This window comes from Sparus aurata, chromosome 15, assembly GCF_900880675.1.
Source record: "Sparus aurata chromosome 15, fSpaAur1.1, whole genome shotgun sequence".
In the NCBI taxonomy this organism is placed as follows: Eukaryota; Metazoa; Chordata; class Actinopteri; order Spariformes; family Sparidae; genus Sparus; species Sparus aurata.
Window position 1 is genome coordinate 7,700,335 of NC_044201.1, and position 12,010 is coordinate 7,712,344.

A 12,010-nucleotide genomic window follows, 5' to 3' on the forward strand; every position below is an offset into this window, starting at 1 on the left:
TCATTAGAGGGTGAATGAAGACTATTATCCAGGGCAGAGTTAGGTTTTCCCAGTTTAACCGAGCACATCTCCCTGTGTCTGAGTGTATGTGTGCGTGTGTGTGTGTGTGTGTGTGTGTGTGTGTGTGTGTGCTTGTGTGTTCAGTAGACTCTTAGGCAAACTGAGTTAATGGGGGGAAACCAACGGCGACCTGTTTAAATGGGGATCGTTATGTTACTGTAACATATGGGGAATGCAATGCTTGATGGCAACAAAACTGTTGGAGTCTATCTGTTCCATTAGCAACTAATTGCACCCTTTTTATACATCGGCACATTTTGTCCAAATGTTCTTTTTCGCTTTCGTATAACTTTTCCCAGTTTTCATCTCCATGTTATCCACTTCAAAGCTATAGAGCAATTATAGATGTCTGGATTTTTTTTCGCACTAAACACCAAAATTCAATACAAAGTGCATTAGATCTGAGACTTTAGTGATGTCACAGTGTCGTTTGACTATCCAACAAAACCAAGAAAGTGGTATGATCAATAAAAAGAGGGCCTTCAAACATGGCATTGCACTCAGCACGAAAGCACATGCTTTTAGGATTTAGGCTGTTGGGAGCCCATGGGAGGCACTGAGTGCACCTAACAATGAAATTCAATATTTTCATGAATGTATTTTCCTAAACCTTGACAGAGAGTAATTTACAAGCTAACAAAAATTTCACACATAGGAAACATTACGCCGAATTTTTCGAAGTCGGATATGCATTACACCAGTTGGCAGATTAGAGCTACATGGGAAAAGGGAGCAAACAGATTTCCCGTGAGGCAGCATGCACCTCAACATAAAAGAAACGAATTACCTCAGAGACCGAGCTGGAGTGAGACATACAAGTACTACATCCAGAAGATGTTGGGAAGGAAAACAAGAAGCGTAAGAGAAACCAGCCATAAAATTGCAATAAGCGTAACAACTGAAGTGACACTAGCCAAATAATGCTTCGTAATGACTTTCCTCCTCCATATCGCTCCATCCTCTCTCACTTGCCTTCTCTTTGTCCTCATTATTGAACTGACGAGACTGCAAACAGCTAATTAGCAATATGACAGTTTCCCTCTTGCTAATTAGTAAAATAAGCTCCCTGTACTGTGAAACAAAAGGCTCGGGCAATGCTCCGGTAAATCTGGTGGTTTGACTGAAAAGCATGTGCGTAAATATTTTCATTGTCGTGCAGCTGAGCGATGATGATGTATTTTGGTCCTGAGGGGACGTGTACACAAATATCCTTGTGGGATCAGCTGTCAATCACAGGGTGTGTGTTTTTGTGTGTTGGTGTTAGTAGATGCACGTTGTCATGCCTGCAGGGATCCCCACAATAAGCCAGAGGTGAAAAAAAGGTCATTAATGCACCTTTTGTAAGAGGTGTGTGTCTCTGCATGTGTGTCAGTTCTAAAGTGTCTTTCACAGTGTTTATATGAATGCTCACAAATACATCCTTGATTTCTGTTGTATGCATTTCCTGCTGCATAACCTACTGTCCAACTGTGCTGGAATAATTACACAGGTCAGTGATGGGGTTTAATAAGGCAATCACAACAGTTTTAACAATTTTGGTTATTCACATGCTGGGCCGACCATGGAATCCTTGGGATTGATTTATTTATTTTTTTGGTTCAGTTTGCTGGTAGCTCTTTTCTCTAAGAGAGTGTAATACATTCAAAGGATTGATTTTACCTTTGGGTTCAACTGTTAAGAGTTCGAGTGGCCCTTCTAAAGAGCTAAAAGAACAAGGACGCAGTCAATGGCATTGATCATGGTGCTCAACAATCAAATTATCAAACAAAGTAAGAAATAAAGTGAAAGGTTGAAAATAACCTGAAACCAAAAAGGAGACTGAAACTTTTAGCCACTTTGCGATTAAGCTCATGCTGTAAATTAAATAAGATCAAATGAGAACGTCTGGAAATAAACTCATAGCAAAAACCTCAGAATCAAAGAAATGCCACTTTAATACAATTCCTTTAATTTAACCGCACACCATCCTACAAACTACTAAGGGTGGGAATCACAGTTACTCAAGATATGATATGATAGTATAGTATCAGGGATTATTTGATAATTTATATATTGCAAAACAATCATCAAATCATGGATTACAGTATCAGTCACTGTGTTTCCGACAGGTTGTTAATCAACTTATGGCTGTGATGGCATGACCTCTGTCTGAGTTGCTCTGTTTTGGCCCAAATGCCTAGTCTGCTCTGATCGGTCAGCTCCCACATGCCTGATCCCCCACAGCTCACCGTGTCTCCGGTCAGCTCTGTCGTGTTTTCTTTTTCCAGTCAGCTTCACTTCTACCGTGAATACAGAAGTAAACTATGCAAATGTGTGACATGGTAATGAAGTGTGATGTCAAAAAGTCACAGAATTACAAGCGAGACTACTGACGATGCATTTAAGGTATTTCAGGAGCCGTGTTTTCTGTAGGACAGCGGGGCTCTTGCTGGCGTGGACTTTTGGACCTTTTACATTCACAAGCGCCGATATGACACACTGAAGGAAAGGAAAAAAACGATAGTAGCATACTAGGTCCCATTAGCATTTTGCATACTTCACACGGTCCATTCAGACTACAATGAGCCCACGTAGATAAAGCCTATGTGTGGGGAACACTGGGCATAATTTTGACATTTAACAGGACTGTTTTTTGAAAGTTACTTAATGTATGAGTTGACGTTGTTGCCTAAGTAAAGCTTATGTGTGGAAACACATGAACAACACAAAATAACCCTAAAAAGGAATACAGGATTTATGTCTTTATTCACTGCATTGTGGTGTCAATTCCAGGAACTGAAATAACACAATGTATAAAAAAATGCACAGAGTTTTAGCTTAGTGCCTCTTTATCACGCACACTTTGCGCAACTCATCCATGGCCACGTGTGCCATCATTCCAATGTATATCAGCGATAAACTGGCAAAAGGCTGAACTACCAGAAAAATTCTGGAGTTAAAAGAATACAACTCTGTGTAAATTAAGTTTACAGGAGTCATGAAACAGTGACTGTATAGTCAGGGGAATCTGTTTAGATCACCTCCATGTTTCAATAAAAATATCAATATTTGGCGCCAGTGTATCGACAATATCGAGAAAAGGGAGTAGAACGATATATTGCCCCATCAATACTTGGTCCCTCCCCTAATAATTAGTTGGGTCAATGTCACGGTCAAGTAAGGTAACTCCAAGCGCGTTTAAGGACCGTTGTGGTTACTGTCATGCTGAGCTCACTATGTGATCCACAGGATCAATTCAATTTAACTTTTTTTTTTCAGTTCAGTTTCCTGGTAGCTCTGTTCTTTAAGAGAGTGTTTATATTGAGAGGATTGATTTTGGCTCGTGGCCTCAACTGTTAGAGCTGTCTTGGCCCTCAAGTGTGCGATGGAGAACAGTGCTTCCAGCAAACTGGAGCTTAAAAGAACAAGGAAACAATCAATGGCATTGATCGTAGCAATCAGTAGTCAAATGATCAAACAAAAGAATTAAAGTGCATGTTGAAAATAACCCTGAAACAGAAAAGGAGACTTTCTTTAAGGATTAAGCTCACAGTAAATCAAATAAGATCAAATAAGAGCACAATCAGCTAAAGAGAGTTAACAGAACAATACCAATCCGCCTGTTTCAGTCAAAGAAACTCTGCCTCCCTTGCCATTTGATTTACTGAATATGATTTGTTTTCCAATCATGAGTATGAGTTTGTTATGGGATTAGAACTGTGAAGTCATGGCGTTTGTTATGCGAGTTATATAGCCTCCACATGCATACACCAACCCCATCAACAAACGTGGCAATCGAGCATACAAACCCCATACTGTGCTGTGTCCATGTGCTGTGAAAATTATGACCAAACGCACAGGCACACAGAGGAATATGCTATTGATATATATACGCCTGCATGCTGTGACAGTGCATCACACACTCATACACACACGGAAATAGGGCATGACCTTGCAGCACCTCGCCCATATAAATAGGAATCTACCATCGGGCGCTTCTTCACCTTCTTCATCTGTTCCTTGCATCTGTGGACGTTTTTATGAAGTTTAGAGGCAGTGAATAACTTATTAAGGCAAAACTGAAAGATGTGGGAGAATGAATTCTGGATCTGATAAGCATATTTAACCCACCCTCATTCACTAATGCACCCACAGAATCACCCTCTCCTTCCCTCATTCCCCTCCCCATCTGGCAGCGGGCCAGTTTCCGAACATGGTGATGGAGCAAAAGAAAATTGATTTCTAAAGAGCTCTGTCTGCTATTCCCGGATATGAAATATGCAACCAGTTATTAGCCTAACACTGATATTAACATAACACGACAACCGTGTCAAGATATATATTAAAGATGTCTCTCAGGCTCACGCCGAGAGAGACTTGAAATAGACTAAAAAGTGATAAACCGCCACTTGTTCAAAGCATGCCGAATCATTATCAATACAGCACAATTGTGATGATATCTGCTTTGTTTGAGAGGAGAAAAAGAAAGACAAAAAGCTTTTTGGAGGAGGCTGGCACTGCGCGGAAGCGTCTATGAGACGGACAGACTCAATATCTCGATCGTGTAGACAGGCACAGCGGGCGGCTCAACATCAGTTATCATGCAGCTATTAATGAATCTACACTAAGAAAGGTCAAACGGCCGACACACTGATGTGCAGGGACACACACACGCACACACACGCACACACATTAACAGAGAGAAGCAGATGAACCCATGCAAAGCCTCGCTTGCACACAGTCTGCACAAAGGTCACAGTGTACGGCGTGTGAGAAAGAGATATTTGAAGAGGATATGCTGCCTGTTGCTAAGGAGCACTCCTGGAAGAAAACATACACACACACACCTACACATGATGCTCTATCAATCTTAAAGAAACTAGAGCAACGCGCACACACACACTCACGCGCGCGCACACACACGCTCGTTCAATCAATCCCTGTCCTATTGCAGAAAAGAAGAAGCTACTTTTCAAGAGCATCACTGCCTCATTTATCGCTGTGTGTGTGTGTGTGTGTGTGTGTCAGCGTTTGCGTCTCAGTGAGTGTGTTTAAGTGTTTATGTGCTTTATTTGTATGTATAGAGGGAAGCAGGCACTTTTCAAGAACAACATCGCTCCTTTGCTTATTCCTCAAGGACCGGGGTAAATTATGCCAGTCGGTTAATCAGATTCTCCCCCAGATGCAGTTCAGCACATCATGAGAGACAGACGGAGGGAGAGAGAAACAGACTCCTGTACGGCCAGAGCTGCACTGTGTATGTTCAACATTATAAACATACTAATGAACTTGCTTTGCTTTTGAGTTACATACAGTATTGTAGTGTAGGGAATGACCATAAATATAAGCGTTTACAGACATACTGTATCCATATATAAGATGACGTTCACTGTGTAATCACATATTCTACAAAAACCTGAAGGGGACAGCAGTGTGAAACATACAGCAATATGATATGCAGTTATGACTACTTGGAATATGGTGTGGAGCTAGAACGATCAGTAGATCGTCAGGATTTTGATAATCAATTGGGTGTAAAATCCATTTTCAAGGCGAAATGCTCAAAGTTTGCTTGCTTCAGCCTCCTTAACGTGATGTCCTGCTTCTCACTGTCTGAAATATATTAATATTAACATTAGTTTTTTTTTGATAAGGCTGCAATCAAGGATTATTTCAATTATCAATCCATGTGCTGATTTCCTTTCTTGATTAATCAAATCCATATAGATAATATATATATATGATAAGATATATATGATCACACACATCAAAGGAAAGAAGAAAATCCAAATATTGATAAATAATTAGTCTGTTGAGTAATCGACCAAACTGACTAATCAATCTGACTGTAGATTAGAACTGCAACAAGCGTTTTCGAGCTCTTGCCGACATTTTTAAAATTTCAACCATTTTAGAGACCAAATGATTCGTCCGTTATTTGGCAGATTCAGAGAAATGAAAATACTCATCTGTTGCAGCTCTGATATTGCTCTGAGACTTTGCAGCCCTGCCTGCTGCAGTGACCTGAAGTAAAGCAGAAGTCAGCGCGTGCTGATCAATAACTCTATGTAGACAGAGCGCGAAGCCTCAGCTCAGCTCAGACGGTTGGGCTACATGTGGAAAAATAAAAGCAGAGCACTGAGAGCAAAGACTGCTGTTTGGGGTAAATACAGGATGGCTGCATGGGATGAATACATTGAACTGCTCTACTTCATGACACTTGACTGCAGTGTGTGTGAAAGAGTGATATTTTCCTGTGCTCTGTGTCTAAGTCCTGCTGACAGGCAGGCGAGTGCTGTGTAAAGGCCATAAGCTGGGATCATGCTGCCTCAGACGCCCGGTGAGGCTGACTGGACATTCTTCCCCAAGTGACAAATACTCGCAGTCAGAGGGCTCTCAGGGAGATGGACAGTAGCCAGCCAAACTCCATGCATCAAGTATCAGAGCTAATCCCCATTGTATCTGACATGGGTCTCATTTTCATTTTTCACAGAAAGTCATTACTGAAGGTGTGGGGCACAGCGTGTTGGGAAAAGTTTAGAAATCATCGCTGCCTCTGGTTCAGACTACACCAACTCTGTCTCTCATTTAGAGCTGGCCAGCAGAAGCCCACTGAGGAAATTACATTTGACTTCACTTGAAATGACAGGTTAATTATCTGAATAAAAAAATGAATCTGCAGTGATAACCTATTAATCATTTGAATAATTTATTAAGCAGAAAAACCAATCGTTCTCTGCGTTCACCCTTTTCCACTGTAAGGATGAGCCGCAGTGTAAACTGAGCATGTGTGCACTGCCTTTAGGACAGAAAGGCATATTTTGGGACCTCATCTTGAACTCTGACATTTTCCCTCCAATATTTTCAGACAGTTTCTTGAAAACAAACAAACAAACAAACAAAAAAACTAAAAATGACAATACAAGCATTATAGGAAGACTCTGACACCGTGCAGCAGTACATTATGATATCAACACCCTGCCTCTATTTGTCCACAGATAACACATAACACAAAGTTAGCAGGCGTTGCTTCAAACTCCACTGACACTCTCCCAGCAGGGATCCCACAGAGAAAATGAGTGATTTAAGGGTGCCAAAAACTTTCAGGGTGCTGCTCGAGGAATGATCCAGACTTCAAATTGAATCCATCAGTACCGATCAATAATTAATCTGTTGAACAAACTCGACGGTCAGGGTTTCCCCATCACTCACCTTGCGCAGAGGCAGTGACTCCTCTCCACGAAACCGACAACCATCCGCCAACTGCCTGTTTTTAATCCCTCAGCGCACCTGTGCAGTAAAGAATCCCTCCAAAACGTAGCCGGAGCGTCAGCAGGTGGCAGTTGCGCTCTCGAGTAAAGATATTTTGTTTATTTTCTTTGTTTGAAATCGCACCGCCTCCCCTCCAAAATAAAATGTAAAAAATTAAATTAAAAAAAAAAAAAAAAGAATTCCCTCACGCTGCTCTCCGTCGTGATGCGCGCGTCCTCTGGCAACTCCTCTCCGGTCCGTAGTATCGCGGAGGGAAGAGGAAGAAGAAAAAACGCAGCTCTGTTGATATCATCCACTCACCACTCCGACCGAAAGGGAGACGAAAACAAAAACAAAGTCAGCTATTCCGGGAGGGGAAGAGGAGAGGAGGAAGAAGAAAAAGTGCGAGCAGCCTTCGCCGGGATGAATGGGAGGCGGAGAGCGCGCTCGGCTCGCACCGTGTGTGCCAGCGTGTGATAGTGGTGAGCACTGAACGCTGCTGGGTTCGCAGAGTGAGTGAGTGGGAGCACTGGTCGAGTGAGTAGGTTTTCCTCACGGTGCACCCACATCGGTATCATCTTACATAAAGACGAACAGAGGCAGCGAGCGCGCCCAAATTCATTCAAATTCCAAAACAGCGCTGATGGAGTGTTTACAGAGGGGAAGCCTGCACAGGTGCTCCTTCAGCACCATGCCGCACTCTGAGACATTTCATCATCTCCTGTAACTTTGTTATATCCGTGCATTATGGCTTGGCGGCGTGGTCTCAAAATAATATCGTAACAATATTTACATTACATTACATTACATCAATACTTCAGGCTACATTTCGATTCATGATACATCTCGATATTTCGAAATCTCCTCAAATACGCTTCGTAAATGCTCGGAACCTGTTACAAAATCAAATTTTTAACCAAATACTTCAATACCAATATTGAAACAATGTTGTAATGATGATTATTTGTACTGCCACACTGAGGTTTTGATAGATAACAATAATAATAATGATAATTATGATAGTAATTATCGTCATCAACGCCATCATCATCATCATCATCAAATGGGTAAAGGCAAGTACTGGAATAAGTAGAGCAGTCTGGTTACTGTAATGCAGCCTTTAAGGGAGAAATATCATGCTAATTTTCAGCTTCATCATTTTATTTTGGGTTTCTACTAGAAAATGTTTTTATGCTTTAATGCGAAAAAAGTTTTCTTATTCAGGATCACCGTATTCCCCATCAGTCTGACACGCTCTGTTTTACTTACTGTCTCTTTAAGCTGCCAAAAACCCAGCCTGATCTGATTGGTCAGCTCACACACGCCTGAGCCAACACCGCTAACACCACCAGAGCAGTTGTGCTAAATCACTTCTTATACATTCCAAAACTAAATCAGGAAACCTGACATGGTGACGTAGTGTGATGTCAGGAAGTTAAAGGTGAGACTGCTGACGAGGCGTTTCAGGAGCAGCGTTGTCTGCGGGAGAGAGGAGCTCCTGTTCGTGCCGACTTTGTCCTTTTTCATTTTCAAAACCTTTCACATGCACGAGAACCTCTATAAAACACCGAAGGGAAGGGCAAAACCATAAGAATCATAACAGGGTGCCCAGCCCTGCTGTGCATTCTCACTCTGTTGACCCGAAGTAATGTGTTTGTGGTAAAGAAAAAAAGAATACCGACCAAGTTGTATTTTATGCTTTTTCAGCCACTGGGTCGGGAGCACTCGCTGAGAGAGAGAGGGGGTGGCAGGAGGATTAATTAGATGGGAGTAAAGAAGAAAATATGTTTCTGCTGCCCCAGTCTGTTTTCCCCCAAATCTTTTTTGCTTGTTACACACTGAGTTTGACCTTCTCGAACGTCAAGATTTTATTCAGACTAGCAAGGGGAAAATCACTGTTTGGTCGCTGTGCTCACAGCCCACTGACGTAGGTATAGTGCCTTGAAAACACAAGTACAGAGCCACTCTGGTAGCCTATCCTCGTTGAATGAGCTCATTCCTCACGGTGCTTCTTGTCCATGGGGTGTTGTGAGCTTCCGCACCATTTTTCCCAGCGTGCATTTGACTGAAAACATTGAAGTGTCTTGGACGGGTTTAATTTACCTTTAACATTTCGATCAACAGTGCAATTAATCTTGACGACTTAAGTGTTTGGAGTGGCTCGGGAGACGGTGCCTCAAGATGGTTGTAAGTGGCAAAGTGTTAATAGCTTTGTCTGTTCAGGTAGAAAAGCGATGGATACAGTAAGTGCAGTCCGTGTACTTTTTGACATTTGCGCCAGAAATGTGTCAACCATTTTCGTAATCGATTAAACACCTCGCCTTTCACTTTAACCAAGCGAGTGTGACAACTGGTCTCCTTTGTCAATTCTAAGTAAGAAGACATAAGAGATGTCTGCATATTGAATGGGACATTTTGGATTTTGACTTTAAGTCAGACAAGACGTCATATTTGGCTAAGGGAACTTTTGATTGCCATTTGTCACTATTTACTGTGTTTTTATAGACTCACCAATGAATTAATCAAATCTAACAAAGCTCTACTTTATTGTACCCGACCAAAGCTGTGAATATTGACACAGTTGTTCATTTTTTCAAATGGCTCCAATTTCTCCTCTTCACACTGCATCCTTCGTGATTTTACACTGAGGACCTGACCGATCAAGAGAAAAGCTACAATAAGAGGGTGATTGTGTTGTCGTGCTGTAGGTCTAATTTAAAAACTCAGACACTCTTGTCAAAGCTGACGGATTCTACTAATCATTATCTGAACAAAATCCAATTGCTTCACATGAACCCAAAATTCAGGAGGAGTGTTTCTAAGGAATTGGAATAAACAAACTATTGGCTTTGAGTCCCGGTCCGACCGAGACAAACATGACGCAGCCGTGAATCAGAGTCCGACTCACAGAAACCCCACGTTTGCTGCCAGAATGCTTCACACAGCCAACAATAACCACCCTTGATCTATCAAATACGACATTAATTCACTGTGGTCCGCAAACACTTCCCAAAGCAATCATATGCACCAAATTTAGAGCTTAGCTGAAAAGAATGACATTGCTATGCCCCCCCCCCCCACTTCTTTTTTTCCTTCATAATTTTCTGTTCGATTATCCCAAGTCTTTTTGAAATGCCACATTTTCTCGCTAGTGTATGGATGTGCATTCATTCCAGCAGAATGGGCGCCTATTACACGCTTTCAGAGGCTGTGACAGCAGCCTTCAGTGAGGAAGCCAAACACTTCACAGCTCAGACAATGTACCCAGGCAGACGCACACACACACACACATGCGCACACAAGCGTGCGCTCGCAGAACGGTATACACACGAACCCACTGACACAATGCACATCGACGAGATGAAAGGGCCAATTTATCAAACCACCAGCCGAGGCAGGCCTGAGGACGTATAGTGCCAGCACTGGTCTGCAGAAAGAGGGCAGGATGTGCCTCTGAGTGTGTGTGTGTGTGTGTGTGTGTGTGTGTGTGTTTGGAACTTTGTGTGACTTTTCTTTATGTTTTTTCTGCCTTGACAGTAAAGTCGTTACTCCCACAATAACATGCACTCCTGCCTTCGGGTAATTTTTCCGAGTAAAATGCATCACCTTTTAACACTGATGCCGGCTGACGTGGCTGCACGACAGGAGAATTACAGTCCTTGTGATTGTCAGGTGCTTTAGTGTAAAGAGGAAAAAGTGTGTGTGTGTGTGTGTGTGTGTGTGTGTGTGTGTGTGTTAGTTTGTTGAAGATAGGCATGGAGAGTGAGAAAAGAGAGGGAGGGAGAGTTGGCGCCGGGGTCTGTCCCGCGTTATTTCTCATTAAACTGCAAGATCAATGTTCGTTCTCTGAGCTTTACAGCATTTACAAGCCCGAACTAATCCACTATTAGAGTGCTGCATGACAGAGCTGCGGAGAGGGCGCAGAGCGCTGCTTGGAAAGAGAAGAAGAACAGCAACAGAATGCTTCTCGCGTCTGTAAACAGTCTTTGTGTACATGCGACAGGGTCTGCACGTCACGCGGTTGCGGATGCACATTTCCCTGCACGGCATCGATCCATTGTCGGATGTTGTTCAGTCTTGACACTGTTCATCTTTCTGAGAAGAGAGGCAGACGCAAGGAGAAAATGAATGATCGAGCAACTGATGTTCGACAAGGACAGATGCGTTGTGTGCTCAAATATTATATAAAAGCCAATGGTGAAAAAACTGGAGGATTGATGGAGGCTCCTTCGGTGTGACATTTCATTCTCTTCAGACATTTCATCCACTGACATAAACCACTGATTGTTTTGACAATCATCAATCAACTCTTGAATGAATTATTGTGACCAGATTCTCCGTGTGGGAGAATCGCTGTGTCTTGAGGAGCTTCTCATCCGTCTCAAATCATATGTTTACTCTTTTCTAAATGGATGGTTTTGGTGTAACGCGGCGGTGTAAATGTTTCAGACGTACACATGCTGACAAGGAGAAAATTCTTGAGGATGCACTGAATTATTAATAAAACACACAACACGCTGCAACGCCTCTGAATATCAGCATAAAAATATAAGCTTTGGGCAAATACAGACTTGGAGTATTACTAAAAATGAAGTTTATTATCTCATTACAATTAACGCTGGCCTTCGAACACTCGAACAGCACTGACAGACCCTGGTCTACGCTACAAATGAAACCTGCGGTGGGAAAGTAAAGATATACTACAAGGGCACAGAGAAAT

At 42.3% G+C, this 12,010-nt stretch overlaps 1 protein-coding gene and 1 long non-coding RNA gene across 2 annotated transcripts in view; one reads left to right on the forward strand and one right to left on the reverse strand.

The window, feature by feature from the left end:
* LOC115596738 (zinc finger matrin-type protein 4) overlaps positions 1 to 7,989 on the reverse strand; it is a 58,472-nt gene extending 50,483 nt beyond the window's left edge. The window contains exon 1 of the mRNA XM_030442128.1: positions 7,252 to 7,989. The gene's annotated coding sequence lies outside the window, so the exon portion shown is untranslated. The remainder of the gene's footprint in view (positions 1 to 7,251) is intronic.
* The window catches only part of LOC115596740 (uncharacterized), a 124,649-nt gene that overhangs the window by 94,056 nt on the left and 18,583 nt on the right, over positions 1 to 12,010 (forward strand). The window lies entirely within an intron of this gene.